The sequence below is a fragment of the Phyllobates terribilis genome, unplaced genomic scaffold (genome assembly GCF_046119375.1).
Source record: "Phyllobates terribilis strain yellow unplaced genomic scaffold, ASM4611937v1 Scaffold_1__5_contigs__length_1240528914, whole genome shotgun sequence".
Lineage (NCBI taxonomy): Eukaryota > Metazoa > Chordata > Amphibia > Anura > Dendrobatidae > Phyllobates > Phyllobates terribilis.
Window position 1 is genome coordinate 106,310,275 of NW_027362761.1, and position 18,168 is coordinate 106,328,442.

General features: G+C 42.3%; 1 protein-coding gene across 2 annotated transcripts in view; it reads left to right on the plus strand.

The window, feature by feature from the left end:
* The window catches only part of ADAMTSL1 (ADAMTS like 1), a 1,187,598-nt gene that overhangs the window by 43,027 nt on the left and 1,126,403 nt on the right, over window positions 1–18,168 (plus strand). The gene's annotated exons all lie outside the window — the stretch shown is intronic.

Consider the following 18,168-nt stretch of genomic DNA (forward strand, 5'->3'; position numbering starts at 1 on the left):
CTGTTCAGTTGTAGCTCCTGGAGCTTTCCCATCTGGATTGTCTCAGCTGTTCAGTGTTGGCCACTCTCCTCTGCTATATATGCTCACCTCTGGCACTTAGAGATTTCCAGTGTTAGTTCTTACTTCCTGGTGTGGAGTTGGAGGTGCTGTGTGTTTTTGGAGTTGGCATTTGGAGATTTGCTCATGAGATTGTTGCTTGGAGTTTTGTTTGCGTGTGCATCCTCTCCCTCTCCTATTTGTTTTCTCCTTCCTTTAACTCCCCTGTGTCCCACTCTGTTGTGTGAATCTTGTATGGTTGGTATTTTCATTTATCCATGTCAGTCTTCCACTTCCCCTTCTGGTTAGTGCATTCCTATACACTTCAGCATCCACTCTCCCTGAGTGGGGGGACGACGACAGATAAGGGTTTATTTAGGAGCTTAGTAAGGCACGTGAACCCTGCGTCTACACCTTCACGACTAATCTGGGGGCTCAGGGATAGACTAGGACACCCCTAGTTCTAGAGACCTGGTTAGCGCCCATAGTCCCTAGGAATTGTGTGACATTAACACTGACCCATACCTTTTTTGATCCATCATGGATCCGGTGGCTGTTCTGGCAGGGCCACTGCAGCAACTCAGCCTGGAGGTGGCAGACTTGCACACAGTTGTTTTGAAGCACCCAAACACTTCAGGCTTAGGGCCAGCGGCTCTTGGGGAACCGCTGGTGGAATCCAAGATCACTTTACCGGATAGGTTCTCTGTGGCTCGGGATAAATTTGTTGTTTTCAGGGAAGCCTGTAAACTCTATTTTACATTGCGTCCTCAATCAGTTACTGAGGAGCAATGGATGGAGATAGTAATATCTCTCCTCCAGGGTGACCCCCCCCCCAAGCCTGGGCACTTTCTCTCCCGTCGAACTCTCAGGCTATGGGTAATATATATGATGACCCCGACTGTATCTCCCTGGCCAAATCTAAACTGCGTCAGCTTCTGCAAGGAGACTTGCAAGCGGAGGAATATTGCGCCGAGTTCCGTAGGTGGTCCACAGATAGGAAGTGGAATGACCCCAAGCTCCGTAGTCAGTTCTGTCCTGGCCTTTCTGTGGGGGTAAAGCATACCTTTACTCTGTATGAGACCCCTGTTTCACTGGAAGTGGCCATGTCTCTGGCTATTGGTGTGGATCGCTGTCTTCACTAGGGAACCTTGGGCTGAGTCTACCAAGGAACTCATGCAGTTAGGATGGATGACTCATTATGTAGGTCCACCCTTAGTTTGGCGTAAAGGGGGAGTGTTTTTTTTTCTGTGGTGGGAAGGGCATTTTGTGGGTACCTGTCCTTCCATACCTAAATGCAAACAGCTGTCGGAAAACGAAGGAGCCCGGGTGGCAGGGAGGTTAGCAACCCAGGTGTAATATTTCCTCTGTGGGTAGGTCTTAAATTTTTTACCGGCTAAGATCCATTCTGGCAAAAGTGAGGTGGTTATTTCAGCCTTTCTGGACAGTGGGGCGGGGTTTAATCTGATTAAAACCAGGTTTGTCCAGGACGAGGGTCTCAAGCTATTTAAACTGTCTAGACCGATACCCATAATCTCCATTGTCTCTGCACCCTTGAGCTAGGGGTATTTTACTCAGGTCGTTCGAGTGATACCTCTGTAGGTAGGGGCTATGCACTTGGAATTAATCAATTTTTATGCGCTAGAGGGCCTGCACTCTCCTGTGGTTCTTGGACTACCTTGGCCTACTCTACACAATCCTGTGGTGGACTGGCAGACTTGGGAGGTGGTAAGGTGGAGCAAGTACTGTCAAGAACACTGCTTGGGCACCCGGTTAGGCAGAGTGCATACCCTTTCTCTGTCGGAATACCTGTCTGATTTGCGGAAAGTCTTGTTAAGTGTCATATCAGACCTTCCTCATCTCCCGTTGCAGTGGGTTTTTTCTTTGCTTTCTTTGTTAAAAAGAAAGATGGAGGGTTATGCCCCTGCCTAGATTTCCATGAACTCAATCGGATCACAGTCCGGGATCCATATCCTCTCCCTATCATTCTGGACCTCTTTAACTGGATCGTCGGGGCAAAATGTTATTCTAAACTGGACCTTAGGGGGGGCATATAATCTCAGAAAATGCAATAGTAATCATTACCAATGTCTCAACCCACAATGGTAGATAGAAAATAGCAAGGGTATAAAGTTGGAAAACTGAACTTTTAATTATCCAAGTTATAAAATTAGAACACACGCAATGAACACTTTAAAAACAATCACATGTGGATAGATGCAGTACTGTCAAACCCAGGGTGTAACCCTATACCGACCAGCTCTGCAAAAAAAACCACACTAGGGCTGGTTACTCGATAATAAATCCCCTATATATGATGTCAGTGTTCAGGGGATATTTCAATGAGTCGCCTGTACCAGTGTACTTCCGATCGGACATGTGTAATGGATAGAGAACCAACTCAGTATAGTAATCAGGGAAAAACAATGCAACACTGAGTATCAATAGTTCCTAGATGTCCATTCAGAAAAAAACAATAACCACCCTGTTACGCTGGCGCCCGGACTGACTGGCGTGAGCCTGATTAGTGATCCCACTGTACCATGAACTGAGGAGTGCCTGGAGGGGCGTAACTAAGTATCAACCCGATCCGACCAAGGTCGCACGGAGGCTCAGTCGACTCCGTGAACCAAGGAGGAACCGAGCAGAGGGACCAGGTGCTATTCAAGGTCAGACCCCGGTCACAGCTGTTGACCCACTCCGGGGAATGCAGGAACAGGCAGGTTAGACTGGCATACAGACAGGTGGGTATTGGCAGGCACGGCTGGTATGCAGACAGGTGGATACTGGTAAGCACGGCTGGTATGCAGACAGGTGGGTACTGGCAGCATGGCTGGTATGCAGACAGGTGGGTACTGGCAAGCACGGCTGGTATGCAGACATGTGGATACTGGCAAGCACGGCTGGTATGCAGACAGGTGGGTACTGGCAAGCACAGGGGAGTGCAGACAGGAAGATACTGGCAAGCACAGCTGGAGTGCAGACAGGGAGGTACTAGCAGGTTGGAGAGCAGGCTGGATAGGGTCCAGTACAAACTGGGAGACAGGAACAGAGTCGCAGATGCGGTAGACAAACAGAGTAAAGCGAAACCGCCTGAGCGGTGACAAGGCAGAGCAGAGTGGAATCGCCGGAGCGGTGGACAAGGCAGAGCAGAGCGAAACCGCAGGTGCGGTGAGCAAGCAGAGCAGAGCGAAACCGCAGGTGCAGTGGACAAGGCTGAGCAGAGAGGAACCGCCGGAGCGGTGGTCAAGGCAGAGCAGAGCAAAACCGCAGGTGCGGTAAGCAAGTAGAGCAGAGCGAAACCGCAGGTGCGGTGGACAAGGCGGAGCAGAGCGAAACCGCCGGGGCGGTGGACGAGGCAGAGCAGAGCGAAACCGCAGGTGCGGTAAGCAAGCAGAGCAGAGCGAAACCGCAGATGCGGTGGACAAGGCAGAGAAGAGCGAAACCGCCGGAGCGGTGGACAAGGCAGAGCAGAGAGGAACCGCCGGAGCGGTGGTCAAGGCAGAGCAGAGCGAAACTGCAGGTGCGGTAAGCAAGTAGAGCAGAGCGAAACCGCAGGTGCGGAGGACAAGACGGAGCAGAGCGAAACTGCCGGAGCGGTGGACGAGGCAGAGCAGAGCGAAACCGCAGGTGCGGTAAGCAAGCAGAGCAGAGCGAAACCGCAGATGCGGTGGACGAGGCAGAGCGAAACCGCCGGAGCGGTGGACAAGGCAGAGCAGAGCGAAACCGCCGGAGCAGTGGACAAGGCAGAGCAGAGAGAAACCGCTGGCGCGGTGAGCAAGCAGAGCAGAACAGGGCTGAAGGTGCAGGCACAGAGGACCGGGCTCCATTCACATGGAACAGACTGGAAGATACAGGAAGATGGCTAGAACACAGGAGGTAGATACGGAGGAAGGGAAAAGGGACAAGCAGAACCAGATACACACAAGGTACTTACAATGAAGTAGCGAGTGGACACAAAACTCACAAACAGAAGTACAGAGACAACGAGTTGGAGTTAGGCGCAGGTTCAGACACTGCAGGAAAAGGGAGGGTACGGACATAGAGACAAACAGGTCACAGGCTAGTAGACAGTTCAGACAGGAACTGACACTGCAACTAGATACAGGAACGAGCCTGGGTATACAGCCTCCAGGGTGGCGGAAATGGACTAGAAGTCACAGATAACAGGCCTGGGTATACAGCCCCCAGGGTGGCAGAAACAGACTAGAAGTAAGAGATAACAGGCCTGGGTATGCAGCCCCTAGGGTGGCAGAAACAGACAAGATACAGGACAAGACCTGGCAACTCAGAGACAAGGAGCACACTGATAGATAGTGTTGCTCAGGCACCTCCTTCTGGGTGGAGGGGGTTTAAATATCCAGTGACTCACAGCAATATGCTGGAGACGCATTAGGGGTTCGCCCACAGCAGTTATAAGAATCAGGAAGTAACCGGGCCGCCGCCCTAAGCAGTCAGACAAGAGACATGCACACAGCATGAACTGTAGCAAGGTTTGCAGGCTGGACTGATGGGTAAGATTGCGGTCTTGCATGGTGGGAGGTGGTGCACTATGCAAGCACGCCGCCAGAGATGTTACACACCCTAATGGTAGATTAGAATGTTTAAATCTTACACTATTGATACTCAGTGTTGCATTGTTTTGCCCTGATTACTATACTGAGTTGGTTCTCTATCCATTACACATGTCCGATCGGAAGTATACTGGTACAGGCGACTCATTGAAATATCCCCTGAGCACTGACATCATATATAGGGGATTTATTATCGAGTAACCAGCCCTGGTGTGTTTTGTTTTACAGAGCTGGTCAGTATAGGGTTACCCCCTGGGTTTGACAGCACTGCATCTATCCACATGTGATTGTTTTTAAAGTGTTCATTGTGTGTGTTCTAATTTTATAATGGGCATATAATCTCATTCAAATTAAGGAGAGGGATGAGTGGAAGACATCCTTTAATACACCTGAAGGACACTATGGGTTGACCAATGTTCCCGGTGTCTTTCAGCACTTTGTAAATGGCATTTTTTATCATCTGGCAGGTAGATATGTGGTGGTCTATCTTGATGACATATTGATTTATTCGCCTAACCTTGAGTCACATCAGGTACGTATCAGGCAGGTCTTAAAGATACTCAGAGATAATAAATTATTTGTCAAACCAGAGAAATGTATGTTCTCGGTCCAGGAGATCCCTTTTCTGGGTAATTACTTATCGTCGCCGGTTTTCAAATGGATCCGGCAAAAGTCCGTGCGGTACTGCATTGGGATGGTCCTGAAGACTTAAAAGCTTTAGAAAGGTTTTTAGCTTTTGCCAATTACTACAGTAAATTCATCAAGAACTTTTCAGTAGTGGCCAAACCTCTAACGGATATGACCAAGAAAGGGACGGACTTTTACAAATGGTCAAGTCCGGCCAGTGAGGTATTCGATACTTTAAAGAAATGTTTTTCTTCTGCGCCGATTTTGATACAGCCTGACGTCACTCTTCCATTTATTGTAGAGGTTGATGTATCTGAAGTAGGGGTGGGGGCTGTATTGTCTCAGGGCGTATCTCCAAGTAAATAGCTTCCGTGTGCATACTTTTCAAAGAAACTGTTGTCCGCTGAGAAAAATTATGACATTGGTAATAGGGAACTCTTGGCAATAAAGTGGGCTTTTGAAGAGTGGCGTCATTTTTTGGAGGGGGCAGTACATCCGGTCATGGTAATCACCGATCATAAAAACCTTTTATATTTGGAATCTTCACCAGATTCAAATTTTTTGTGATGTATAGGCCAGGGTATAAGAGCAGAAAAAAATGTCCGGCACTTCCAAAACAAGAAATAGGTATGAACAGGTGCTTACTAGGAGCATCTACTTCCATATACAACTAGCAAACAAAGCAGCACTCTGTAACGCTAAGTATGCGAACATGAAATATATGAAATATGAATAGCATTACTTATGTAGAAAAATAGCAATAAATGAGAAATCTTAGCGCATAAATTAGCCAATTCATGTGTACCTGGTAGCCACGGTAAGGCGTTTCTCAAAAATACCAGGACCCTATCAATGTGAACTCCTCTCTAAGTGACTATGTCTGCTTGTGTGTGGGATAATAAGATCCTGCTGTAATTAAAATCATCTGTGGCATAGAGGCAGAGTGCTCAGTCAAAGCTTATACATAGAAACAGAAAAAAATGGCCGGCACTTCCGAAACAAGAAATAGGTATGAGCAGGTGCTTACTAGGAGCATCTACCTCCATATACAACTAGCAAACAAAGCAGCACACTGTAACGCTAAGTATGCGAACATGAAATATATGAAATTTGAATAGCATCACTGCTCTAGAAAATAGAACTAAATGAGAAATCTTAGCGCATAAATTGGCCAATTCATGTGTACCTGGTAGCCACGATAAGGCGTTTCTCAAAAATACCAGGACCCTATCAATGTGAACTCCTCTCTAAGTGACTATGTCTGCTTGTGTGTGGGAAAGTAAGATCCTGCTGTAATTAAAATCGCCTGTGGCATAGAGGCAGAGTTCTCAGTCAAAGCTTATGCATAGAAACAGAAAAAAATGGCCGGCACTTCCGAAACAAGAAATAGGTATGAGCAGGTGCTTACTAGGAGCAATTGGCCAATTTATGCGCTAAATTCATGTGCTAAGATTTCTCATTTATTGCTATTCTTCTACAGCAGTAATGCTATTCAAATTTTATATATTTCATGTTCGCATACTTAGCGTTACAGTGTGCTGCTTTGTTTGTTAGTTGTATATGGAGGTAGCTGCTCCTAGTAAGCACCCGTTCACACCTATTTCTTGTTTTGGAAGTGCTGGCCATTTTTTTCTGTTTCTATGTATAAGCTTTGACTGAGCACTCTGCCTCTATGCCACAGGCGATTTTAATTACAGCAGGATCTTATTATCCCACACACAAGCAGAGATAGTCACTTAGAGAGGAGTTCACATTGATAGGATGCCGGTATTTTTGAGAAATGCCATACCGTGGCTACCAGGTACACATGAATTGGCCTATTTATGCGCTAAGATTTCTCATTTATTGCTATTTTTCTACAGCAGTAATGCTATTCAAATTTGATATATTTCATGTCCGCATATTTAGCGTTACAAAGTTCTACTTTGTTAGGGGATAAGAACATTAAGGCGGATGCCTTATCTTGTTTTCCTGGGGGAGGAGATAATATTGAACCAGTTCCTATATTACAGAAAGGGGTAGTTATTGCAACTATATGTGGTGATCTGGAGAGGGGGGTTGTTGTAGATCACGGGGACGCCCCTGCTGCCTGTCTTTCAGGTAAACTGTTTGTTCCTGTGAATCTCCGTCTGAAAGTTTTAAGCAAACATCATTATTCCGTCTTGGCCATACATCCTGGTAGTAAGGCCACCATAGGTCGTCTTACTCATCGTTTTTGGTGGTCTGGGATGCACCAGGACTTTCAGGAGTATGTAACAGCCTGCAGTGTTTGTGCGCGTTCTAAGACCCCACATACTCGTCCACTTGGCGTTCTTCAACCTTTGGCGATTCCTTGTAGACCTTGGACTCATTTGTCTGTAGATTTCATCACTGACCTTCCCGTGTCGGCAGGTAATACTGTTATATTGGTGGTGGTGGACAGATTCAGCATTTTATTGCGCTACCTGCTTCATCTAATGCCAAGAACTTGACACAAATTTTTATCAAAGAAATTGTGAAGTTACATGGGATTCCTACTGATATTGTTTCCGACCGGGGGGCGAAATTTATTTGCAATTTTTGGAAAGCATTTTTTGCTCGTTTGAGGGTCTATCTTTCATTTTCTTCTGCTTTTCATCCACAGTCTAATGGGCAAACTGAGCATGTGAACCAGAATCTTGAGACATATCTTAGGTGTTTTGTATCTGAGAACCAGGAGGATTGGGTTACTTACTTACCTTTAGAGGAATTCGCTGTGAATAACCATTGTCATGAGTCTACTATCAAGTCCCCATTCTTCAGGGCATACGGATTTCATCCTAAATTCTGCTCTTTCAATAGGAATCTTCCTTCAGGGGAACCAGAGGAGGAACGGTTTTCTTCATCTATTGCATCAGTGTGGCAAGGTGTTCTTGATTATTTGAAGAAGATAGGGTCCAAAAATAAGAGTGTGGCTGATCGGAGACGTTTGGTGGGTCCATACCTGTGTGTTGGTGTTTTGGTATGGTTGTCCTCGAGAAGTTTATGTTATAAACTTGTTTTTGGTGATTGGTGATGTATTTGCATTATGAGCATAGTGACGCGCCCCCTAGGCCGTGGGGTACTCGGTAGCCGGGCCGGTCGATGCTGGGGAATGTCACAGCAGCAGTGACCCGGTCCGTGACCCAGGGCGGTCAATAAAAGGGGTTTAAAGAAAAGGGGAATAAAGTTTTTATATATAATGTTCTTGACGCCACCTGTGGTATGCGGCTATAAGGTGCCGCCGCTGCGGTGCAGATCCTCTGGAGCTGATAGTGACGCAGCAGAGTTGGTTCAGCTCTCCACAGGTAGAGCTAAGCTCCAGGGCAGTGTAGTGATGATTTGATGAGGTAGATGTTGCTGTGCAGTGTAGTGCAGGTGATGGCGCAGATAATAACTCTAGGACACAGTGGGGGTGCAGTCTTCAAGGTTTACTCACGGTTTTTCAGACTCCAAGTTACCAGCACCAGGGTAACTTCCCACGCCGTCCTGTGTTTACCAAGGGAGGGGTTCAGCAAACTCCCAGGTATCTCAGGAGTACTTAACGGGACCCCAATTTGTGTGCCTTCCTCGGTCGTTTTCCTGCGCTGGCTCTAACCCTCCTGCCCTGCGCCTCGCAACCAGTGTCCCAAGCCGGTAACCTCGGATCTTGGCGGGCAACCTGTAGTCCCCTGAATCCTGTGTGGCTACCTTTTTAGCGATTTAGTTGCAGCTGTGAGCAACTACACACTGAAAGTGCAGAAGCCTCCGGTTTCTAGCTGAGCCTTGTAGTTCTCCACTAGTTAGGGGCCGGTCCCCTTTGCGGCCTGATCCCTCCATGTTCCTGCATATTCGGACGCACGGGTGGCTTCCGCACTCGCCGTGCCCCTGGGGTCCCCTCACTCCTCGAGCCTTCCCTCTGCTCCCGTCCTCTTCTAGCCTGTCCTCCTGTGCCTCTCGGTCTAAGCCCGCTCCTTTCTCCTCTGAGCAGAGCTCCTCCAGAACACCTGCTCCCACTCCTTCTCCTCAGACTGTCTGACTAGACTCTCTCTCCCAAGATGGCTCCCCTGTTCTTCCTCCACCCACACCCACTACCTGGATCCCCTTCACTTGGTTCCCCCCACTTCCAACCAGGGGTAGAGCTCAGCATAAGGCTGTGCATCTTGCCCCGCCTGCTGGTCTGGAATGGTGTAATGTTGGATGCAGGTGGGTGGGTCCCGGGCAGTACTCCTTCCTTACCTGAGAGTGGGATACCACACCTCTGGGTGAGATGCAGTACCTCTGTGGCGACTGAACCCGCTGGGGCGCCACACATAGCTCTGGTCCTGTATACACGTAATAAGTTTGTTTATGGTGCTGTATTAATGTTATGATCTTCATTCTGGAGCAATAGTTATGCTATGAGCTTGGTTCTGACACTATATTTATGTTACTACTATTGTTTTGACCCTGTACACATGTTATCAGCATGATTATGGTGCTGTATTTATGTTATGAGCCTGATTCTGCCCTTGTATGCACATTATGAGCTTGGTTCTGGTACTATATTTATGTTATGGGTATGGTTCTGATGCTATATTTATGTGTTAAATGTGCATTTACTCTATCTGAGCTCTAAACACTATTAAGGGAATGTGAGAAGCCAGTAGATTTGCTGTGGCATTCTTTGCACACAACCCAACCTATTAACACATAAAAGTCTTGATTCATCAAATTTTTGCGCAATGCTGAGCTGTTCAAAACTTTGTGTCTTTAGGTGTTTTCAAGACAGTTTTGGGCAGTTTTGCCAAAATGAGTGGAGCTGGGGAGAAGCCAGGATGGGACAGGGTAACGCCTACCCATCAAATTCGCCAATAGTGGCAGTTTTTTTAGCGCCATTTTTGGTAAGGCGCAAGGAGGCACAACTGAGAAGATGCACCAAGCTTATTAACCAAAACACCACTTTATTAAGACTGACATGTGTAATGTCACTCTTAATGAATTGACACCAAAATTGTTAAGAATTTCTAATGTGTTTTGAATACTTTAAGAAGATAAATTTTTAAAATGTGGTTATTTTGGGGAAGCTTCTAATATATAGGTGCCTCTAAGCAAATTGAGAACTGAATCTTTCCTTAAAAACAGTCTCTAATAAATTGGAAAATGAATAATTAAAACATTATGCCAACATAAAGTATACATATGGTAAGTGTTCATTGTTAAACAAGCACTCCAGCAATTTTTTTTTGCTTATACAGAGTTGTGAAAAAGTGTTTGCCCTCCTCCTGATTTCTTATTCTTCTGCATGTTTGTCACACTTAAATGTTTCAGATCACAAAACAAATTTAAATATTAGACAAAGATAACACAAGTAAACACAAAATGTAGTTTTTAAATGAAGATCTTTATTATTAAGGGAAAAATAAAACAACTATTTCACACCTCTGTGTATTGCAGCTTATGCTACAATTAAAAAATCTGTATAATTTTGTGTATGCCTTGTCTACAGTATATTTGTTTTAGTTGATATACCATGTTTTTATTGTTTGCCGTCTTGATTCCTTCTACCTTTTTGATATGGTTCCACTAATACAGACCACATATACAATGAATATTGACATATGCTGCCCCAATATATGCAGTAGTCTTGGTGTATCCTACATGCATACAGCGGTCACAGCCTATGCCTCAGTGTATGTGATGAATATGTGATGTATGTGGTGAGTCTGTGTCTCCTATGTGCTGTATATACAGAAGTCTCAGTGTCTCTCATGTGATGTATATTGCAGGCTCAGTGTATCTTTTGTGATGTATACTGCAGAATCTGAATGTATCCTTTGTGATGTATACAGCAGTCTCATGTATGATTTCTGATGAATTTGGCAGTCTCAGTACATCCTATGTAATGTACAAAGCAATTTCAGTGTATACTATGTGATGTAGACAGCAGTCTCAGTGTATCCTATGTAATGTATACAGCGGTCTCAGTGTATCCTATGTAATGTACACAGCAGTCTCAGTGTATGCTAGGTGATGTATACAACAGTCTTAGACTTAGTGCCCACGATGCAGAAATGAAGCAGAAATTTTCCTGAGCATTTCTGCATCTCCTTGGCAGTAAAACGACTAAAGCTGAATCAAAAAGGATACTATCTCACCTTCTATATCAATGTTATCTTTTCTAAAGCAGAAATAACAGGCCAGATTTTTTAAATTGTCTACCAGAAAAACTATTTGCTGCACATTAATGAGAATACAAAATGACACCTGCGCTGATTGGTTGCTATGGGAAGCAAAGACCGTTTTTATTTTAGGCAGTTTCATAAATCTTCATCAATATATTAAGCTGGATGTGAGGACAGCTAAAGGCGTCGGAGATCTGCCAGGAAGAATCTCATAGGTGATGATCCTATAGTTCGCAAGAAGTCAGGGATTGTAGGGATTGTACACAATAATGCATGTACTTAACTAGTTGCCAGGCTGGAGCTCATATGACTCAACTTCTTATAATGAAAGAGAAAATATATACAGATGGAACTGAAGTGACATTAAATAAATAAAACAGCTATTATACAGATGTTGAATAAGCATGTTATGTGCACAATATTCCTGCTATACCTACTTAAAGAGTAGAAATATTCAAAGTGTTAAAACAGCACATTTTGTAACTTTCAGATTTTTAATTAACATTAAATTTACTATAAAAGGATTCATGAAGAATTATAAAAGGTAGCATTCTCACCTTCCAAAACCCCACGGACCCAGCTCAGGCACCTCCAGAAGTATCCTCTTGCTCTGGAAGTGGTGTCTGCCTTGTTCAGAAGTCCCAGCGCCACTGAAGTCTGTAATTTGCTGCAGCAGTCACGTGAGTAGAAGAGCACATCTGATGGTTCTCCGATGCCGCTCAGATATCACTTTTGGAGACCTTTGGAGTGGCTTGCACTGGATTCGTGGGGGGCTGGGAGGTGAGTATACCTCCGTTTATTATTTTTAATCAATTCATGCAAAAAAAAACTTACTGTCTGACAACTCTTTTGACATAAAGTACAATGTGTTACAAAAAATTATTTCAGATCACTTTAAGAAGTAAAAGCATTCCAAAGCTATCATGTAAAATGATACATCAGATTTGAAAAATGGGGCTGCTTGCTGAAATTCCAAATAGACCGCATCATTAAAGGGGTTGTCTAGTATTTTATATTACCCCCCCAATGTATCCCCCTGGGGCCCCTAAGGATTTTTGTAAATGCCTTGCTTTGCAGATAATGCCTGTGAGCGGCGCTATCGCTGGCCGCTAACAGGCATCACGTGACCCCCGGCTACAGCCGGCTCTGACATCCGCTGATGTCACGACAAGTGCTGGCAGAAGCCGGGGGTCTTTGTCTTCTGCGTTCCACATGGATGCCAGGCTGTGGGCGGGGTTACCCCCCGCGTCACACCCGGCATCCATCGCGCACTCTGCTTATCCTCATTCATTGGGAAAGCGCGCGGTGGATGGTGGGTGTGACGTGGGTGGGGACCCCAGCGCTGAGTCACGCCTCACTTGTCGTGATGTCAGCGCGGGGTCACGTGATGCCTATGAGCGGCCACCGATAGCGCCGCTCACAGGCATTATCTGCAACACAAGGTATTTACAAAAAGGCTTAGGGCCCCCGGGGGGATACATTGGGGGGGGTAATATAAAGTACTGTACAACTTCTTTAAGTAGTTAATGCACTAGTCATTTTCCATGATGCATTAAACCATGGACATCTGGCATGTCAAGTGGGGAACTTGTCCTTAATAATTTAAATCCTTTGCTGGTTGAAATGCTATTGTACATTGTAAGTAGGTAGCACAATGCTGCTAGAGGATTATATCTAGACATAAAGTCTAAACTTATACATTGAACATTTTGGAAAGCCAGTGATAAAAGCATTATGTTTACAAATTCATGCACAAATAGAATTTTTGGACACATTGTGCCTATTACCCTTAAGGAATGTGGTTATAAAGACAAAGCTGTTAAACAAATTGTGCATGGCTTGTTTCCAGAACAGAACTAAACATATAAACTCATTTTATGTATAGATAGTATTGTTTTTTATAAATTTGTTTGATTTATATCAAAGATTTGAAAGTTCTATGTTATATTTTATTTTACATTACTCAATTTTTTTTTTAGAAATGTTGATTAAATCTTTGTATGGTCATGCTTACTTATGTTCTTACATACAGAGCTCTAAAGTTTTTGGCTCAACTGGCTCAGTATAAAGTATGTTGTCGCAAGTCAGCTGAGGACAAATTTAGAAAAAGTGAAAACACATAATTTCTAATGCTCTTACTGTTTTCTTGGTTAGAGAAAAGACAGTTGATTTTTGGAAATTTTTATTAGATCGTATTTATAAAAAATAAAAATATAAAGTGCACTTTTAGCTATTTATCCAAAATGTAATATTTGCAATGTCTTAAGGAGCATCATTAAAACTTTAGATTGTGAAATACTGTATATGTTACCATCATTTTTTACATCAATGCACTTAAGCTAAATCCAATTGATGTGACTATTTGTTTACCCTCAGGACAGGAACTTAATTAACTCAAAATGTACCAATTAAGCAGGAGAAAATACATGTAGCTATTGTAGCTATTCTACAAAAAGGTCCATAACAAAAGTTTAAAAAGTTTCTCGTAGTCACTACTGCTGGATATATAATGTTTTTTATTTTGGCTTCTCCCATCCACATATGTTGAGGGCCATATTCAGTGAACTCTAACCATAGGTTTATAGCGAAACAGAATCTGTAAATTCATCGATAATGAGCCCAATCGCTTACACGGCATAAACATTTTTTTAGCAATTGTCTATCAAATTTACACAAGTCAAATCTGGAATAAACAAATTATGTGAATTCACTAAACATTATAGTTATTAAAGGGTCCCTGTCTGTAACAATTTGCCTAACAAACCTGAGGTACTGCAGTGTAGCGCAAAGAAACACATTTCTAGTGATACCTATTCTGTCATTATCTCATGCTCTGTTGTGCCAAAATTAATGTTTTATTTATATGCAAGTGAGAATCGTATCACTTGCAGTCCTCGGCTCTTCGCTTCACTTCTCCCCTTTGACAATTTCTCTTTAAAACATAATTTTCATAATTTAGGAAAGCTCCTGAAAATAAAAAAAAGGTGCATATTTCTAAGCAAAGAGGAAATACAGTCATGGCCAAAAATGTTGGCACCCTTGAAATTGTTTCAGAAAATGAAGTATTTCCCCCAGAAAATTATTGCAATTACACATATGTTTATTTCCATTGTGTGTATTGGACCAACACAAAAAAACAGAGAAAAAAAGGCAAATTGGACATAATTTCACACAAAACATCAAAAATGGGCCAGACAAAATTGTTGGCACCCTCAACTTAATATTTGGAATAAATAACTGCAATCAATCACTTCCTGTAACCATCAACAAGCTTCTTATACCTCTCAACTGGAATTTTGACCACACTTCTTTTACAAACTGCTCCAAGTCTAATATTTGAAGGGTGTCTTCTCCCAACAGCAATTTTAAGATCTCTCCACAGGTGTTCAATGGGATTTAGATCCGGACTCATTGCTGGCTACATCAGAACTCTCCAGCGCTTTGTTTCCACCCATTTCTGGGTGCTTCTTGAAGTATGTTTGGGATCATTATCCTGCTGGAAGACCCACGACCTAAAATGCAAACCCCGCTTTCTGACACTGGGCATTACATTGTGACCCAAAATCTGTTGATGTTGGTAATCTTTAGATTTCATGATGCCTTGCACACAGTCACTGGTCTTTATTATGTTGCACACCATGGATAAAGGAACATCAAGATCTCGGGAGATGGAGTTGTAACCCTGAGATTGTTGATATTTTTCAACAATTTTACTTGTCAAGTCCTCAGAGTTCTCTTCTCTTTCTGTTCTCCATGCTTAGTGTGGCACACACAGACACACATTGCAAAGATTGTGTCAACTTCTCCCCTTTTTATCTGGTTTTAAGTGTGATTTTCATATTGCCCACACCTGTTACTTGCCACAGGTGACTTTGAATTAGCATCACATGCTTGAAACAAAGTTGTTTACTCACAATTTTTGAAAGGTGACAACAATTTTGTCTGCCCATTTTTGGGGTTTTGTGTAATGTGATGTCCAATTTGTCTTTTTTTCTCAGTTTTTTTGTGTTGTTCTAATGCACTCAAAGGAAATAAACATGGTTATAGCAATATATGTGAAATTGCAATAATTTTCTGGGAGAAATACTTAATTTTCTGGAACAATTTCAAGGGTGACAACACTTTCTGCCATGACTGTCTATTGTACTCCAGATGAGAGGCACCATCGTGGAGAACTCACCTTTTTAGAGGAGACCCAAATATGGACCCAATCATGAAATAGTACTGAAATACACCTTAGTCCCATGTTGTTTATCTCATATCATATGAATTCATCAAGAGACAGACAAATTCATGAGACCAGCATTACAGTAATACACTTAGAAAAATCTCTTAAACAAGCACTCCCATCAAAGTTTTTATCCTCTTAATATATTGAAGTCATCATAAGATATAGTGTATACTTACAATTGCTCATTTTACCCTTGTACTCAGCTAATTCTTCTCTTTTCCATTATGTCTATTATATCACGTGATTAAAAACCGACTAGCTGAATGCTTCTAAGCTCTATGTAGAAACCAAAAATCTATTTTCCCATTCATGAGTCATCACTGCAAAAGTCCCTGGCAGAGGGGAGGAGGTAGCAGCTGAGTCAGGAGTTGAAGAGGGGGATGATTCATGCAGAGAAAAGAGACTTCCTGTTTCTACATAGAGCAGAAAAAAGAGAAGAATTAGCTGGGTAGAAGGGCAAAATGAGCAATTGTAATAACACAGTGCTATATAATATGATGATTGCAATATATTAAGAGGATAAAAAGCTTAGATGGGAATTCTTATTTAATTCTCTCATTTAGCGTTAAATTAATTCTAGCTAGATAAATGTGGCTCTATTCATTATCAAGGATTGTGAGAGAGCTGCAGTATATCTGGAAATAGATGATTATCTGCTTAGCAACATGGACCGTCCTCCGTCACACTGAGGGTCAACACTTTAAAACTGATGTCCGGAACTTATTGGAAAAGGTCTCTTTGTAAGTGTTTTAGCAATGCAATAAAAGGCATTACTCTGCATGTGCTAAGAGGCATGTTGGGCAGCTTATGAATAAGTGCAAGACTTGAAGTGCATGGCCAAGAGGATTACTAACAGCAAATTGGCTTAACTTGTTTCTCTTGAGTGTAATATACTACTTGTTCACTTGTTATTAGCTGAGCTTCTTCTTTAGATGGGAAAATTCTCCACATCCGTATTAAACATAACTTTACACAACACGTACAGATCGAAAAAGTAAAATAGAAATGATCAGAATGGACTAAAATATTAGAATTGAATTGCACCTTTCAATGTACCTTAGTCATATTATGCATGATAATCACCATTTATGGATATACAGTGGATATGGAAAGTATTCAGACCCCTTTAAATTTTTCACTCTTTGTTTCATTGTAGCCCTTTGATAAATTCTAAAAAGTTCATTGTTTTTCTCATTAAAGTACACTCTGCACCCCATCTTGACTGAAAAAAACAAATGTAGAAATTTTTGCAAATTTATTAAAAAAGAAAAACTGAAATATCACATGGTCATAAGTATTCAGACCCTTTGCTCAGACTCATATTTAAGTCACATGCATGCTGTCCATTTCCTTTTGATCCTCCTTGAGATGGTTCTACTCCCTCATTAGAGTCCAGCTGTGTTTAATTAAACTGATCGGACTTGATTTGGAAAGGCACACACCTGTATATATAAGACCTGACAGCTCACAGTGCATGTCAGACCAAATGAGAATCATGACCTCAAAGGAACTGCCCAAGGAGCTCAGAGACAGAATTGTGGCAAGGCACAGATCTGGCCAAGGTTACAAAAGAATTTCTGCATTACTCAAATAGTACCAATAAAAACATCAAGTCGTCTTGCAAAGAGCAAGCCCTCACATAACTCAATCAACTGAAAAATGAGTTACTTGTAATATGGTGATGACACAAGCAATTTTATTTAATGAATTTTAAAATTTGTTTTCACCACTGAAATAAAATGAAACTATGCGTTTGGTATTAATGTACTCATATTGACCTGGAGAACCGTATTTCTAAGTACTTTTTACTGCACAGCGATTAAAACAAACCCCCCAAAAAACAAATGCAGAATAATGTTTTTGGTCTCAGTTTCACCTCACTTGGAATTTTTTTTTTACCATTTTCCAGTACATTATATGGTAATATGAATGGTGTCATGTTTATATATTTAAAATACAATAAATAAAATATATACAACTCGTCCCACAACAAGCATAAATTTATGACTTTTGGATGAAAGAGAGGAAAAAAACAAAAGCAGATAAGGAAAAAAAATCACCCAGTCCTTAAGGGGTTAAAAAAATGCAGAAAATAATAAAGAAACTGCCCGTAGCAGCTAGTCACTTATTTTATATATAAATATATATATATGTTCCAATGAGAGATTTGATACCTAGCTGCTGTGGGTGAATAAACCATCCTAACACTTTTCTTTACTATATTGAATGTGCTGCTTCATGATTTGGATTTTTGTCTGCAAAATACATACTGAGTCGTTAACTTTGGAAGAGTTTTGCACTCAATTATGCTCTGCTGCTACTTTTTGGATTTTTAATTAATATATATATGTATAGCTATAGTAAAATATTCTTAAGTATTTAATTTGTGTACAGGGTAGCAAAAGTTTTAATAGCATTTAATAAAACACACTAGTAAAATCAAATTGTACAATCGTTAAATTATGGGTGGACTGTAAGAGGTACTGTATAAGCATTTTTCTGAATAAGATACATCCAATTCTAATTCCATACACACAGTATGATCTTAGCGTATCATGCCAGT